This window comes from Oryctolagus cuniculus, chromosome 2, assembly GCF_051225735.1.
Source record: "Oryctolagus cuniculus isolate XC-2025 breed Fujian yellow rabbit chromosome 2, ASM5122573v1, whole genome shotgun sequence".
Lineage (NCBI taxonomy): Eukaryota > Metazoa > Chordata > Mammalia > Lagomorpha > Leporidae > Oryctolagus > Oryctolagus cuniculus.
This window is the reverse complement of record NC_142868.1, coordinates 89,304,593-89,317,733: the sequence shown is the minus strand read 5'-3', so window position 1 is coordinate 89,317,733 and position 13,141 is coordinate 89,304,593. Positions and strand designations below refer to the sequence as shown.

Below are 13,141 nucleotides of genomic sequence, written 5' to 3'. Positions count from 1 at the left end.
GGAAAATATGAGTCATGCCAGCGCGGGGCGAAGGCTCGTCCTCTTCCGGGCTCCCTGAGTGACCTTGGGCCCCTGCCGGCTCATCCAGGCCCTCAGAGTTTTGGGATGAACACGTTCATTACCCATGCAGCGCTGGGAAGCCCTTTTGAGAAAGGCTTTATATAAACGCCTGGATGGCCAGCTCTCTGCTGTGGCCCGGGAGTGCAGTGGAGGATGGCCCAAGTGCTTGGGCCCTGCACCCCATGGGAGACCAGGAGAAACACCTGGCTCCTGCCATTGGATCAGCGCAGTGCGCTGGCCGCAGCGCACAAGCCATGGCGGCCATTGGAGGGTGAACCAATGGCAAAGGAAGACCTTTCTCTCTGTCTCTCTCTCTCACTGTCCACTCTGCCTGTCAAAAAAATAAAAATAAAAAAATAAAAAAATAAACGCCTGGATCTTCTCATGCTGAGACTGCGTCAGTTAACAAGCTTCTGAGCTGCTCTGTGAGACGCTGGGTGGGAGGGCAGTGGTGATGGGGAAGGAACAGGGCTTGCCTTCAGCCCCAGCTTGAGAAGCTGCGACTATTCACCTGTGTGTGCACACCCATTTGCTCAGTCACAACCCTGACTTGCTAAGGTTCAAGATCAGCCTGACGGGCCAGCACTGTGGTACAACGGCTTACGACTCCAGCATCCCAAGTGAGCAGGGGTCAAGTCCTGGCTGCTCTGCTTCCGACCCAGCTCCTTGAAAATGCACCTGGGAAAGCATTAGAGGTTGGCCTCAAGTGCTTGGGTCCCTGCCTCCACCAGGGAGAGACCCAGATGGAGTTCCTGGCTCCTGGCTTGGGTCTGGATTAGCCCTGGCTGTTGTGGGCATTTGGGGAGTGAACCAGCACAGTTCTCTTTCTCTCTATCAAATAAATACACACAGGAGTCTTCTTTCCTCTTTCTAGGAGACGATGCAACCTGAACCGTGCCTAGCTGCCCCCACACTCCTGCGCCTCCAGGAGATTCCGATCCCAGTCCCCAGTGCTGTGTCTGTTCAGGAGATTCCGATCCCAGTCCCCAGTGCTGTGTCTGTTCAGGAGATTCCGATCCCAGTCCCCAGTGCTGTGTCTGTTCAGGAGATTCCGATCCCAGTCCCCAGTGCTGTGTCTGTTCAGGAGATTCCGATCCCAGTCCCCAGTGCTGTGTCTGTTCAGGAGATTCCGATCCCAGTCCCCAGTGCTGTGTCTGTTAAGTTAGGCGGTGACACTGGGAGGCTAAGGTGCAGCCCCGCGTGTGGGAGATCCACGTGTGCTTCCCACAGGCCTCCCCTGACCTCCACGTTGACAGTGACTCTGTGATTCACCGGCACGTGTTAGCTCCCCGAGAGCTGCGTTCTCTTCTTGCAATGTTTTTCTCACTGCATGGCCTGTGCGTGCATCTACCCAGCCAGTGACCCAGTCAGAAACCTGCGAAGCACCGTCGTTGGCTCCCTGCTTCCCCTGACCTTCCGTAGGGCCTGGTGGCGTCTGTACATGGCGTATTTATTTGCACTACCCCCCGCCACACACACACACACACACACATGCTCAACGATCTCTTGTTGGACCATGACAATGCATGCCTTGCCTCTTCGTCCCTGGCTGGTGAGAAAGCCTGCACCAGGAGGTAGCAGCCAACTCTCTGTGACCATCTGGAGCCTTCTCCCGGCTGCCGCAGGGTGGTGGCACAGAGAATCCATGGCCTCCAGTGATGGAAGGAGACCACAGCCTCCCTGCACTTGCGGGGCGTTTTTACCCCAACCGGAGGATGGGGAGACGGTGTGCTGTGCGGATGCTGCTGAATGCTGGACAGCCAAACAATGACAAGTATCTGCCCTGGCCTGCCCTCCCCCACCCCCTTTATGACCTGGCTGCCCCTGGGGTTTCACACTCTCTTGTAAGCCAGTGATCCCCCAGGTTGAAGTCCTCAACTGTAAAATCAGGCCAGGCATTTCAGACAACTCCGGACCTGGCCCTTGGGTCCCTGGTCCATGGAAGCTCCTGCTCCACCATGCCATTTCTGGCCTCTCCTCCTCCTCCTCCTCCTCCTCCTCCTCCTCCTCCTTCTTCTTCTTCTTCTTTTTGACAGGCAGAGTGGACAGTGAGAGAGAGAGACAGAGAGAAAGGTCTTCCTTTGCCGTTGGTCCACTCTCCAATGGCTGCTGCGGCTGGCGCGCTGTGGCTGGTGCACCGCGCTGATTCGATGGCAGGAGCCAGGTGCTTCTCCTGGTCTCCCATGGGGTGCAGGGCCCAAGCACTTGGGCCATCCTCCACTGCACTCCCTGGCCACAGCAGAGAGCTGGACTGGAAGAGGAGCAACTGGGACTAGAACCCGGCGCCCATGTGGGATGCTGGCACTGCAGGTGGAGGATTAACCAAGTGAGCCACGGCGCCGGCCCTCCAGGCCGGTGTCTACTCATGTACATTGGTCTCTGTGTCCAGGTCCACCACCACCAAGAAGCCTTCTCTGGGGTGGATTCTCCTACAGCCCTGTCACCACTTCTTCCTTTTTTTTTTAGCTTTATTTACACACAGAGAGTTACACACAGAGAGAAGGAGAGGCAGAGAGAGAGAGAGAGAGAGAGAGAGAGAGGTCTTCCATCTGATGGTTTACTCCCCAGATGGCTGCAATGGCTGGAGCTGAACCACTCTGAAGCCAGGAGCCAGGAGCTTCTTCTGGGACAGACCCAAGCACCTGCTTGGCCACAGTAGAGAGATGGATCGAAAGTGGAGCAGCCGGTACACGAACTGTGTCCATAGGGGATGCCGGTGCCACAGGCAGAGGCTTAGCCTGCTACTCTATAGCACTGGTCCCTACCATTTTTAACCTTTTTTTTTTTTTAAAGATTTTATTTGTTTATTTGACACGTAGAGTTACAGACAGTGAGAGAGAGAGACAGAGAGAAAGGTCTTCCTTCCGTTGGTTCACTCCCCAAATGGACGCAATGGCTGAGCTGTGCCGATCCGAAGCCAGGAGCCACGAGCTTCCTCCAGGTCTCCCATGAGGGTGCAGGGGCACAAGGACTTGGGCCATCTTCTACTGCTATCCCAAGCCATAGCAGAGAGCTGGATCGGAAGAGGAGCAGCCGGGACTAGAACCCCCGTCCATATGGGATGCTGGCGCCACAGGTAGAGGATTAACCTACTGTTCCACAGCGCCGGCCCCTCAACCTTTGTTCTTTTGATCCGTTCCCTCTGAGGGGCGGAGGCCATGGGAGAGCTTAGGACGCTGCTGGCCTCACAGTGCCATCCTGTAAATGCTGACCAAATGGTGCCAGGCGGTGCCGGGGGTCCAGATCCCGCTTTCTAGTTTGCTATCTACAGCTGGGTGTCGCAGCGGGAGGAGAGGGTGCAGGCACATGTTGGGAAGCCAGCAGGACATGTGCTCTTCCGTGGCACTACCGGCTGTGCGTGGAGGAGTCGGAGGGGAAGCCAGCCTGCCCCATGCTGCTGGGCCACAGGAAAGCTGATGCTGGCATTCAGGCTTTAGCCACGAATTGTTCCTGGGAAGGCATAGAAATTCCAACATCAGCACTGACCAGGACACCATCCCAGATGAAACCAGAACTCCAGCACTGCAGAGGAGCGGCCTCAGGTGACCTGGAAGGAAGTCTGTCCTTCCTCTGACCTGGACAACAGGAGGAGAAAAGCAGGGAGGACGGCACAGGGGCGGGTAGAGGGCCAGGGCCTCGGTTCCGTGTGCAGGCCCCTGCTGGGGGTTCAGGCCTCGGAGCACCCACTTGCAGGGAGAGGAACAGGCCTTAAGTTCTTTTTGGGAGGAGCTAATTTCTCAACTGTTGGTAGACCCTCAATGCACAAGCCTCATCTCGCCGGGGCTGCCCACCCGGGCCACGCGGTGGGGAGGGGACCTGGCCACTGGCTCCCAGCGCTGCCGCCTCTGCAGGGGAGTTCCTGTGCAAGGGGCAAGTGTGGCATCTTGCAGTCGGCTACGAGGACAGATGGGGTGAGGAGAGGAGCGTCCCCGCGAGACGGGGAAGTGGAAGAAGCTCCCAAGGCCAGCACAGGCTCTATGTAACGTATGGCTTAATTTCCTCTCAAATTAGACACTTGATAAAAAAAGTTATTATATCTGTCAAATTGCCAGGGCATTTTATGGGCGTGATAAACTAAGACCCACTGCTTTATAAACCTTGATGGGATGTTTCAGTACCTGAAAAACAATTTTATGGCCGCCCGGGCTACTAACAAATTGCAAATACTGATTAAGCCATAAAGTTACAACAACATTAAAATATAATGAGAGGTTATTGCACGCGGGAAGGCTCACAAGCAGCCCACAGCTGCACCCGGCCCGTGGCGCTTTCTGGGGGCAGGCTGCAGTTTGGTTCTCGCCCCCAACAGAGGTTCCTTGGCTGCACAAATCCACACCAGGGGACGGGGCGGGACGGGGCGGAGGCACAGGGGATTCGCATGAGCATCCGCCTCTGCAGAGCTGTGGGGTCGGGGAGGGAGAGAGGCGGGTGCCCGGGCAGATGACCACGGAGCTGGCCGAGCCCCTGCACAAAGCCTGCTGCAGGAGAGAGGAGAAGCCGCCATCAGAACCAGCTCTCTGTCTGGCTCCTCTTGAATCAAGCCAAGGGTTCATCCCAAGAAGCAGCCGTCCCTGTCCTGGTCACCGGGCCACACATTTGGCCGAAAGACATCATTGCTAGGAGCCCAGGGCTCCCCGGGCCCCGGCTGACTCTCGGCTTGGAGCTGAGGTGCCTTTCTGGGGCCACTGGCTTCTGGAACGGCTGACATTTGCCCACGGTGCCTGGGTGTGTCCCTCCAGTGTTTCCTCCCCAGAGCCCAGGGTGTTTGTGTGGTTCCTATCATCTCAAAGCTTTAGATTCTTCCCTGCAAGGCCAGCAACTCCTCCCAGGCATTGGGCGGAGCCTTCTTTTAAGGTTCAGAACGGCCCTTAGATGCCCTGCGTTCTATTTTATGTATGTGAAAGACAGGCAGCCAGACACAAAACCAGCTACCACGCACTGGCTCTCTTCCCAAAGATCCGCTGCAGCTGGGGCTGGGCCAGGTGGAAGCCAGGAGCCAGGAACTCCGCCCAGGCCTCCCACGTGGGGGGCAGGCCTCAAATACTTGAACCTTCACCTGCTGCTTCTCAGGCACACATTGGCAGCAAGCTGGAATTGGAAACAGAGCTTGAACTCAAACCCAGGCCTTGTGGTAAATGGGGCGCGGGGTGTCCCAAGCAGGGTCTTTTCTGCGAGGCCCAGTGCCTGCCCCAGTTGCCTTTATCATATCCACAGAAATGGGTGGAGCCTGAATTCAGAAGGTGGGACTTAGCAGCTGATGTCTGGGGCTCCTATTTGGCACCTTTGTACCATAGCTTTCTTTGACTTAAGTAGTCGTCGATCATATTCTACTCACATTTCTTTATGTTTGTTCTCCTTTAAGTTCCCTACCTGCAGTGGTATTTGGAGGATTAAATGAGGGAATATGTGTGCGGCCCTTAGAATATGATCTGGCCCATAAACTCACCATTCGTGTTATCACTGCTTTTTATCATGCATCTACTCGGTATTAGGATCTCTGCCCTTTACAGGGAGTTTTTCTGTTGTAATAGCTTCAACAAGCACCAAACTAACTGCAATTAGCTCCATGCTATAAATGCAGGAAGTGCATGAGGCCCACGGAGAAATCAGTGGGTATCAGTGAGTAGGTGGTGGAGCTGGGGGCCGGGTCTGACTTCAGGATCCATGCACCGGAGGCCCTGGTAAGACCGTCTCCTGGGATCTTTCGGGAAGGTATGGAGGGTAACTAGAAGCTTGGAGGTCAGCATCCCCTAGGAAAGACTATGTATTTGTGCTTTTTTTAGGGTGTGATGGGATAACGATGCATCACATGGAGCAGTAGTACTCCCAGGGCCCTTATTCATTCATTCCTATTCATTCACGGTTTATCCCTCTCAATTTAATGGTTCTTAAATACCTGTGAAATAGCATCACTCTATGAGCGCTGGGATCAGTAATTGAATGCGAGAGGGAGTGTGCTCTCCAGGCTGTTGGAGTAATAAGCGGTTGATCACAGAGTTCACTGCGGCAGATCCCATAGCCAAGGTGAGTGGGGGTGAGCAGGGAAGTCAATGGAGACCCCAAATCAGCCTGGGCAGGTTCTGAGTCTGAGGCTGCTGCTGGCCGGCCCCTGCCAGGCAGGACTGGGATAATCACGTTTCAGTTGCCTTCTTCTCCTAGGAGCGCTGCTCTGTGGGATCCAGGCTGTGAAAATATTAACGACGATAGCTAACATCTGTGTGGCACTTGACAAAGAGGCTCAACAGCCCCCCAGGCAGCCCGTGCTGCCGGTCCCGTTTGGTCAATTAAGAAACAACCATGTGGAAAGGTGATGCCACTGGCTCACTCACTGGTTTCAGCGCTGCTTCTCGGAGCAGTAGGAAGTGGCTTCCCCATGGGCAGGGACTTGTGCAGGTTTCAACGGCTGCTCGCTGGCAGATTCCCAGCACCTAGAAGGCTCCTGGGACAAGGTGGGTGCTGAATTCTGCTGTGCAGAGAACGTGTGCGTGAGACTCCCTCTGGTTCCCACATGTACATGGTGCCACAGAAGGTTCCTGGAGGGCAGGTGTTAAGCCACCAGTTATGGCTCCTGCAGTCTACACTTCAGAGCCCAGGTTCGATTCCCAGGCACTGGAGTCTGGCTTCTGATTCCAACTTCCTGCTCCCGCAGACCCTGGGAGGCAGCGGTGATGGCCCAAGTGATTGGGTCCTTGCTGACCATGTGGAAGACCTGGATTGAGTTCCTGGTTCTCAGCTTTGGCCTGACCCAGTCCTAGCTTCGTGGGCGTTCTAGGAGTGAACCAGTGGATCAGAGCTCTCAGTTCCCCCCCCCTCCCTCTCTCCCTCTCTCCCTCTCTCTCTCTCTCCCCCAAGTGAGTAAACAAATACTTTAAAACAAAGTTCATGGAAAAATGGCATTGAAAGATGATTTTATTTTACTGCAAAGCAATTGAAAGCCATGCATAGTTTTTGCACAATATGCTTTGTCCATGAACTTCTTGAAGACCCCTCATTTGCATGCGTGTCAACAGTCTTAGGCACTAAGACCTTTACAATTCGGTTTTCTACAGCCTTTGCAGTGGCCTCCTGTGTGCTTTTTGCTCTGTCACCGGCTCCTGTATGAGTGCCCATGGCCTAGAAAGAGTTGCTGTAGGAGAGTGCACGTTGCAAGGTCATTACTTTCTTCCCCTCACTCCGTAAGGACACGAGGCAGGCGCAAGGTTTTCATGACCCTTGCGTGTACAGCATGCGCTCAGCTGAAATCCCTGCAAGGTTCCTGGGCCCCAGTGCTGTGGGGAGTGCGGGTGTGCAGCGGAGGCAGACAGGGTTAGCGTAAGAGGCCGGCCACGTTGGGTGCAATCATCCAGCCATTTCAGCTCATCACACAGGACCCCGTTGTGGCCCAGCTGGAATCAGACACAAACAAAGTAGCCTTCTCCATGCCAACAAGAGAGGAAATAAGATGTGTCAGCAAGACAAAAGCTCTCCTTGAGGCTCCTCCACGGGACCTATTAGAAGTGAAGTCGCGGGTTCTGCGGGGGGCAGAGGGGAGCCTGTGGTTAGGAGAAGGGGAGTATTAGCGCCGACACACTGGGCCGTAATGGAAAATGTCACCTTTTTCAATTCCTTTGAAGCAGTCACCTGTGATGTATTTTCTGGTATTGCTGCCCTCTGCTTGGCTGGGCCATTCCTCTTTCAGGGACACCTTGGGAGAGGAGAGACATGGGGATTACAGAGATTACAGAGGAGAGGCCTGGATGCGACCTCAGCCGCCACGCCTACTGTGTTCTAGAACCCGGGCTGTGGCCCTCTGTGTCCACAGTGGTCCAGTCTGTCTCAGGGAGTGGTGAGTGACGCCCTCATACCTGTTCCATCCTCCCAGCTGCTGCAAAGGGGTCTGAGCCTCTCCACTGCCTGCCTTCTGAGGAGTGGAGCTGGTTTAGTGCCTGGTCTACCCAGAGGTGCATGCTGGCCAGCCATGACTAACTGCACCCCTGCCAGTTATCTGAGAGCTCATTACCAGCTATTTTTAAGTCTTTGGTCACTTTCTGGAGCACAAGGCACTGAGATGTCACTTTATTTATTTATTTATTGAGAGAGGTCTTCCATCTGCTGGTTCACTCCCCAGTTGGCCTTAACAGCCAGGGCTGTGCTGATCTGAAGCCAGGAGCCAGGAGCTTCCTCTGGGTCTCCCACATGGGTGCAGGGGCCCAAGGACTTGGGCCATCTTTTGCTTTCCCAGGCCATAGCAGAGAACTGGATTGGAAGTGGAGCAGCCGGGTCTCGAACCGGTGCCCACATGGGATGCCGGCATTTCAGGCCAGGCCATTAACCCACTGCACCACAGTGCCAGCCCCTGAGATGTCACTTCAGTGTTGCCACATCCTCCTAAAGGAACCAGAGGCTGGGAAGTGAAGAGAATATCCTTTGGAGACACCAGAAGTCAAAGTGAGAACAAAGCATCATCAGAGACCGTGTCTCTTGGAGATACGACTTGTCAAAAGGGCATGGCTCATTGAGCTTCTGTCTGCTTTAGCCCATGCTGTATCTTCTGTGTACCCTGGGAATGATGGGCTTCATCTCCAGTGCCCCCAGATAGTACCATGTCTTGTCTGGGCAGGCCAGTGTCCCGAGTGCATTGGAACAACACCTTATCAGTGCCTCAGCAAGGAAGGGTCCAACCGATTCTTTTGGACAAGGACATCATCACCTTCCTGAATGGTCCTTAATGACAGAGAGAGAGAATGAAGAGATTGAGAGACCTGTGCAGAAGGGGCAAGGAAGTGTACAGAACTCTGTCCTTGACCCTGGTGTCTCTGACACCATGGCACAGTGCCATGCAGATGGCCTGAGGCTGGCAGTCGAGGGGCTTGGATTTGCGTCCCTTCCTTTGTTGTTGATTGCTCCTGTGACCCTGGGTAGGTTTTCTCTGTCTGCTAGATGGCCTTGAGTTTGGAAGGCTGGGTTGCATGGTTTCTGAGGGCCTCCCCTGCGTTTACTTTCTGCCTTCAGAGCTTGGCTTCATTCAGGAATTCTCCTTTTCTGCATGGGGCGGGGGCAGGGCTCCTACCTGCACCTGCATCCATTCTTGTCCCCTCCTGTTCCATACGCCATTTTCCTAGGTCTTGCTAAAGATGTGAAGACCATCGTGTCCTTCTGTGTCCTGAAACCCTCACGCCTGTCAAAGGCAGAACTCCTTGTCACGATAGAAGTAAGGACACTGAGAATAGAGGGCGGAATTAAGGAATGGGATCCCCCAGTTATGGATCCAAATGCATTCCTGCCAAACAGAGATGCTGCTTTTCCCAAAGGCCAATGAAAAACCAGCAAAAGTCCGCTGGCACACACACAGCCCAAAGAGTTCTTAGAAAGTAGAGTTAGAAGATACATTTACTTTAGCGCAAAATGTTTTGAGATCTATACGTAGCTTTTCTTTTTCCCAAATACGTGTTTTCCATAAGCTTTCTGAAGACCCTTTTAAGAAGTTCCTTGGCTATGTTGCTGCCCACCATGTGTGAACATTAGATTTACTAACAGAATAATATTTGCTGATGGGTTTTGGATGTTAGTTTGGGTGTTCCCCAAAGGCTCCGGTGTTAAAGGTTTGAACCTCAAAATCTTATGTTCATGATACCGAGAAGGTGGAGGCTTAATCCGACTACGGTATTGAAAGGTTAGGGTCTTTGGGAAGTGATTAAGTTGGATTAGGTCACTGAAGCAGAGCCCCTTGATTGGATTACGGTGGTTTTATAAGGAGAGACACCCATGCTCCTTCTTGCCCTGTGGTGCTCGGAGCTGCTCTGCCAACAAGAACAGCCAACGGGGCTGTTCAGTCTTGGACTGTGAACCTCCAAAACCACGTGCTGAACTACACCTCCTTCCTTCATAAGGAACCTGCCTTGGGTATTTCATTGTAGTAATAAAAATCTGACTTGACAGACACTTTAGAAACTTGAGATCTTAAGAAACTCTCCGAAACTTAAAACAATTTTCTAAAAAAAAAAAAAAAAAAGTCAAAACTGATGGACAAGAAAGAATAATTAAAATTATAGACTGTTTAAACTTATTAAGTCTGAAACTTTGCATATCAAAATTGACAAAAGTTGGTAATACCGATTTTGAAAGGATGACTCATGTGCTTAAATGACTTTCTCTCTTTTTTTTTTTTTTTGACAGGCAGAGTAGCAGTGAGAGAGACAGAGAGAAAGGTCTTCCTTTGCCGTTGATTCACCCTCCAATGGCTGCCATCGCAGGCGTGCTGCCACCGGCATGCTGCCACCGGCGCACCGCGCTGATCCGCAGGCAGGAGCCAGGTACTTCTCCTGGTCTCCCATGGGGTGCAGGGCCCAAGCACCTGGGCCATCCTCCACTGCACTCCCTGGCCACAGCAGAGAGCTGGCCTGGAAGAGGGGCAACCGGGACAGAATCCGGCGCCCTGACCGGGACTAGAACTTGGTGTGCCGGCACCGCTAGGTGGAGGATTAGCCTATTGAGCCACGGCGCTGGCCCATAAATGACTTTCTTAAGAAGAAGAAATGAAAAGTAAATGATGCTACATGGAATTTAATAAGAGAAAGTAATAAATACAGGGGCTGGCCCTGTGGTTAGTTGGTAAAGCTGTTGCCTGCAGTGCCAGCATCCCTTATGGGCGCCTCTTTGAGTCCCAGCTGCTCCACTTCCGATCCAGCTCTCTGCTGTGGCCTGGGAAGGCAGTACAAGGTGGCCCAAGTGTTTGGGACCCTGCACCCAGGTGGGAGACCTGGAAGAAGCTCCTGGCTTCTGGCTTCAGACCAGCACAGCTCCGGCCATTGCAGCCATCTGGGGAGTGAACCAGCGGGTGGAAGACCTCTCTCTCTCTCTCTCTCTCTCTCTCTGCCTCTCTGCCTCTCTGTAACTCTGCCTTCCTAATAAATAAATAAATCTTTAAAAAAGAGAAATACATATAAAAGGAAAGTCAGAGGTAACAATTAACAAAGACAAATGTAGAAACAAGTAAATTAGATGCAATAAAAAGTGGGTTCTTTAAAAATACAAAATAAACAGAAAAACAAAAGAATAAAAGCAGACTGAATTTTGGTAAAGATGACAAAAAAATTAAGAGAGAAGAAAAGACTACCAAGGAGTACAACGCATTAGATATGACACAAAACAAAACTGTGAGTTTTGTTCCTAGGGCCAGTATAACAAATACCACAACCTGGTGGCTTAGAACAACACAAATTCATTCTCTTCTGGTTCCGAGGGTCAGAGTCTGGAACCAGTTCCTCAGGCTAACATTGAGGAGTGGGCTGGGCTGGCTTCTCTCGGAGGCTCCGTGGGAGAAGCCTTCTTTTTGCTTTTCCTAGATTCTGAAAGCCTCTTGCATTTTTTTTAGTGACCCCCTGCGTTACATCACCCCAACCTCTCGCTTCTGTGCCTGTTTGCTCTTGGGCCTCCATGCCCTGCTGCGATCCCGGGCAGGGTCCACCCAGCTACTCCGGGATCATCGGTGCCTCTCCAGATCCTTGACTTAATTGCATCTGCAACCCCTCCACCACAGAGGTCACACGCTTGGTTCCTGGGAGTCAGGACGCGGATATCTTTGGGGAAACATTGTTCTGCCTACCTGCATTTCATAAGCACAAGTATTTTCAAATTAAATATCAAGCACGTTGACCTTAATATCGATGTTAAGTATTTGCGCCACCAAACAAAGGCAGCTCTGAGAGGTGATGGAGTGATGGGTTTGGAAATTAGCTTCATTATGGTAGTCATGTCACGATGCACACGTGTGTCACGTCACCTTGTATAATCTGAATATACCCACTACTTATTTGTCAACTGTACTCCAATAAAGCTGGAAAAACAAAAAATTAAAATGAAACATATTAAGAAAATATTACACGTAATGTAATTCCAATTAATTTGAAAACCTAGATGAATGGTCTCCCCACCATGGGGAAGTGAAAATATTTAAAATTGACTCAGGAATATGTAAAAAATGTAACTAGAAGAGTCAATTCTCCTTCCTTCCATGGGCTCACCCAAAGCCAGCACATCTAGAGAGTTCTGTGGGCAGGTTCTACCATGTCTGCACGGTTGAAAGATGGAATTAGAAGGCACGCTTCTTTTGGTGCAGCAAAAGTTTGAATTCTGTGCATCTTTCTGTAGCACACATTTCCTGTGGGTGTCGGAAGACTTGTCAGCTAGTGGAGGTAGCACTCGGGTCGCATAGCTTTCTCTAGGTCATAAAAACCATGGAGCACCTTCAACCTTGATTTCTGAATCTGACAGTGAGATGCAACCAAGTCTTTCAAAGCACAATTGTAGAATAGTCACACCTGAACGGGGATATACAAGCCTAAGAAAAATATGAAGAAATTGAATATTGCAATGGATGGGGGGAATAATATGACACGACCAAGGAGACATCATTCTAAGAACGAGTATGAAGTCTTGGTTCAACACTAGGAAATTCATGCATGTAATTTTAAAATGTAGTATAATTTATTACACTACTAGGTTGGACGAGAAAATTACATACAATCAACTTGTTGGGGTCCCAGACAACATAAAATTCAACACCTTGAGCTGAAAGGAGTAATTGAGGAAACTTTATGTGTGAAGGTCACCCAGTATTATCATTGAAATCCAGCCAGTGAAATAATAGAAGTGAATAAGAGGTAAATATTGGAAAGAGCCAAACCATTCCTTGTTGATTAAGGCAGCATTATAAACCTAGGGAATCTAAGTTAATCAAATGAAAGTTCACTAGGTAGGGATCAGTACGTTGGTTGAAATAATACAAGCATCAGTTGATTTCTATGCATTGACAATAACCTACTAGAGGTTAATAATGAGGAAAGCACTGTTTTTAAATGTAACTAGTTGCTAGTAACTGTTATAAGGGGTAGGTATTTGGTGCGCTGTTTGAACTGCTGCTTGGAAGCCTGTGTCCTGGGCTTGAGGCCTGGCTCCTGACCCCTGACCACAGCTTCCTGCTAATGCGCGCACTGGGAGGCGGCAGGTGATGGCTGTGGTTGAGTCTTTGCCACTCACGAGGGAGACTCTGACAGTTCCTAGCTCCTGGCTTTGCTGTGGCGGGGCTCTGCCCCTTGGCATA

The 13,141-nt window shown here is 51.5% G+C and overlaps 1 long non-coding RNA gene across 2 annotated transcripts; it reads left to right on the top strand.

The window, feature by feature from the left end:
• The first annotated feature begins 5,643 nt into the window (after positions 1-5,643).
• Positions 5,644-11,854, top strand: LOC149127881 (uncharacterized). 2 transcript variants are annotated; one of them, XR_016229618.1, is made up of 4 exons: positions 5,644-5,741; positions 5,968-6,084; positions 6,220-6,509; positions 11,414-11,854. It is a non-coding gene; the product is annotated as an uncharacterized LOC149127881 (long non-coding RNA). The 2 variants fall into 2 exon arrangements; XR_016229617.1 differs by lacking the exon at positions 6,220-6,509.
• The last annotated feature ends 1,287 nt before the right edge of the window (positions 11,855-13,141 follow it).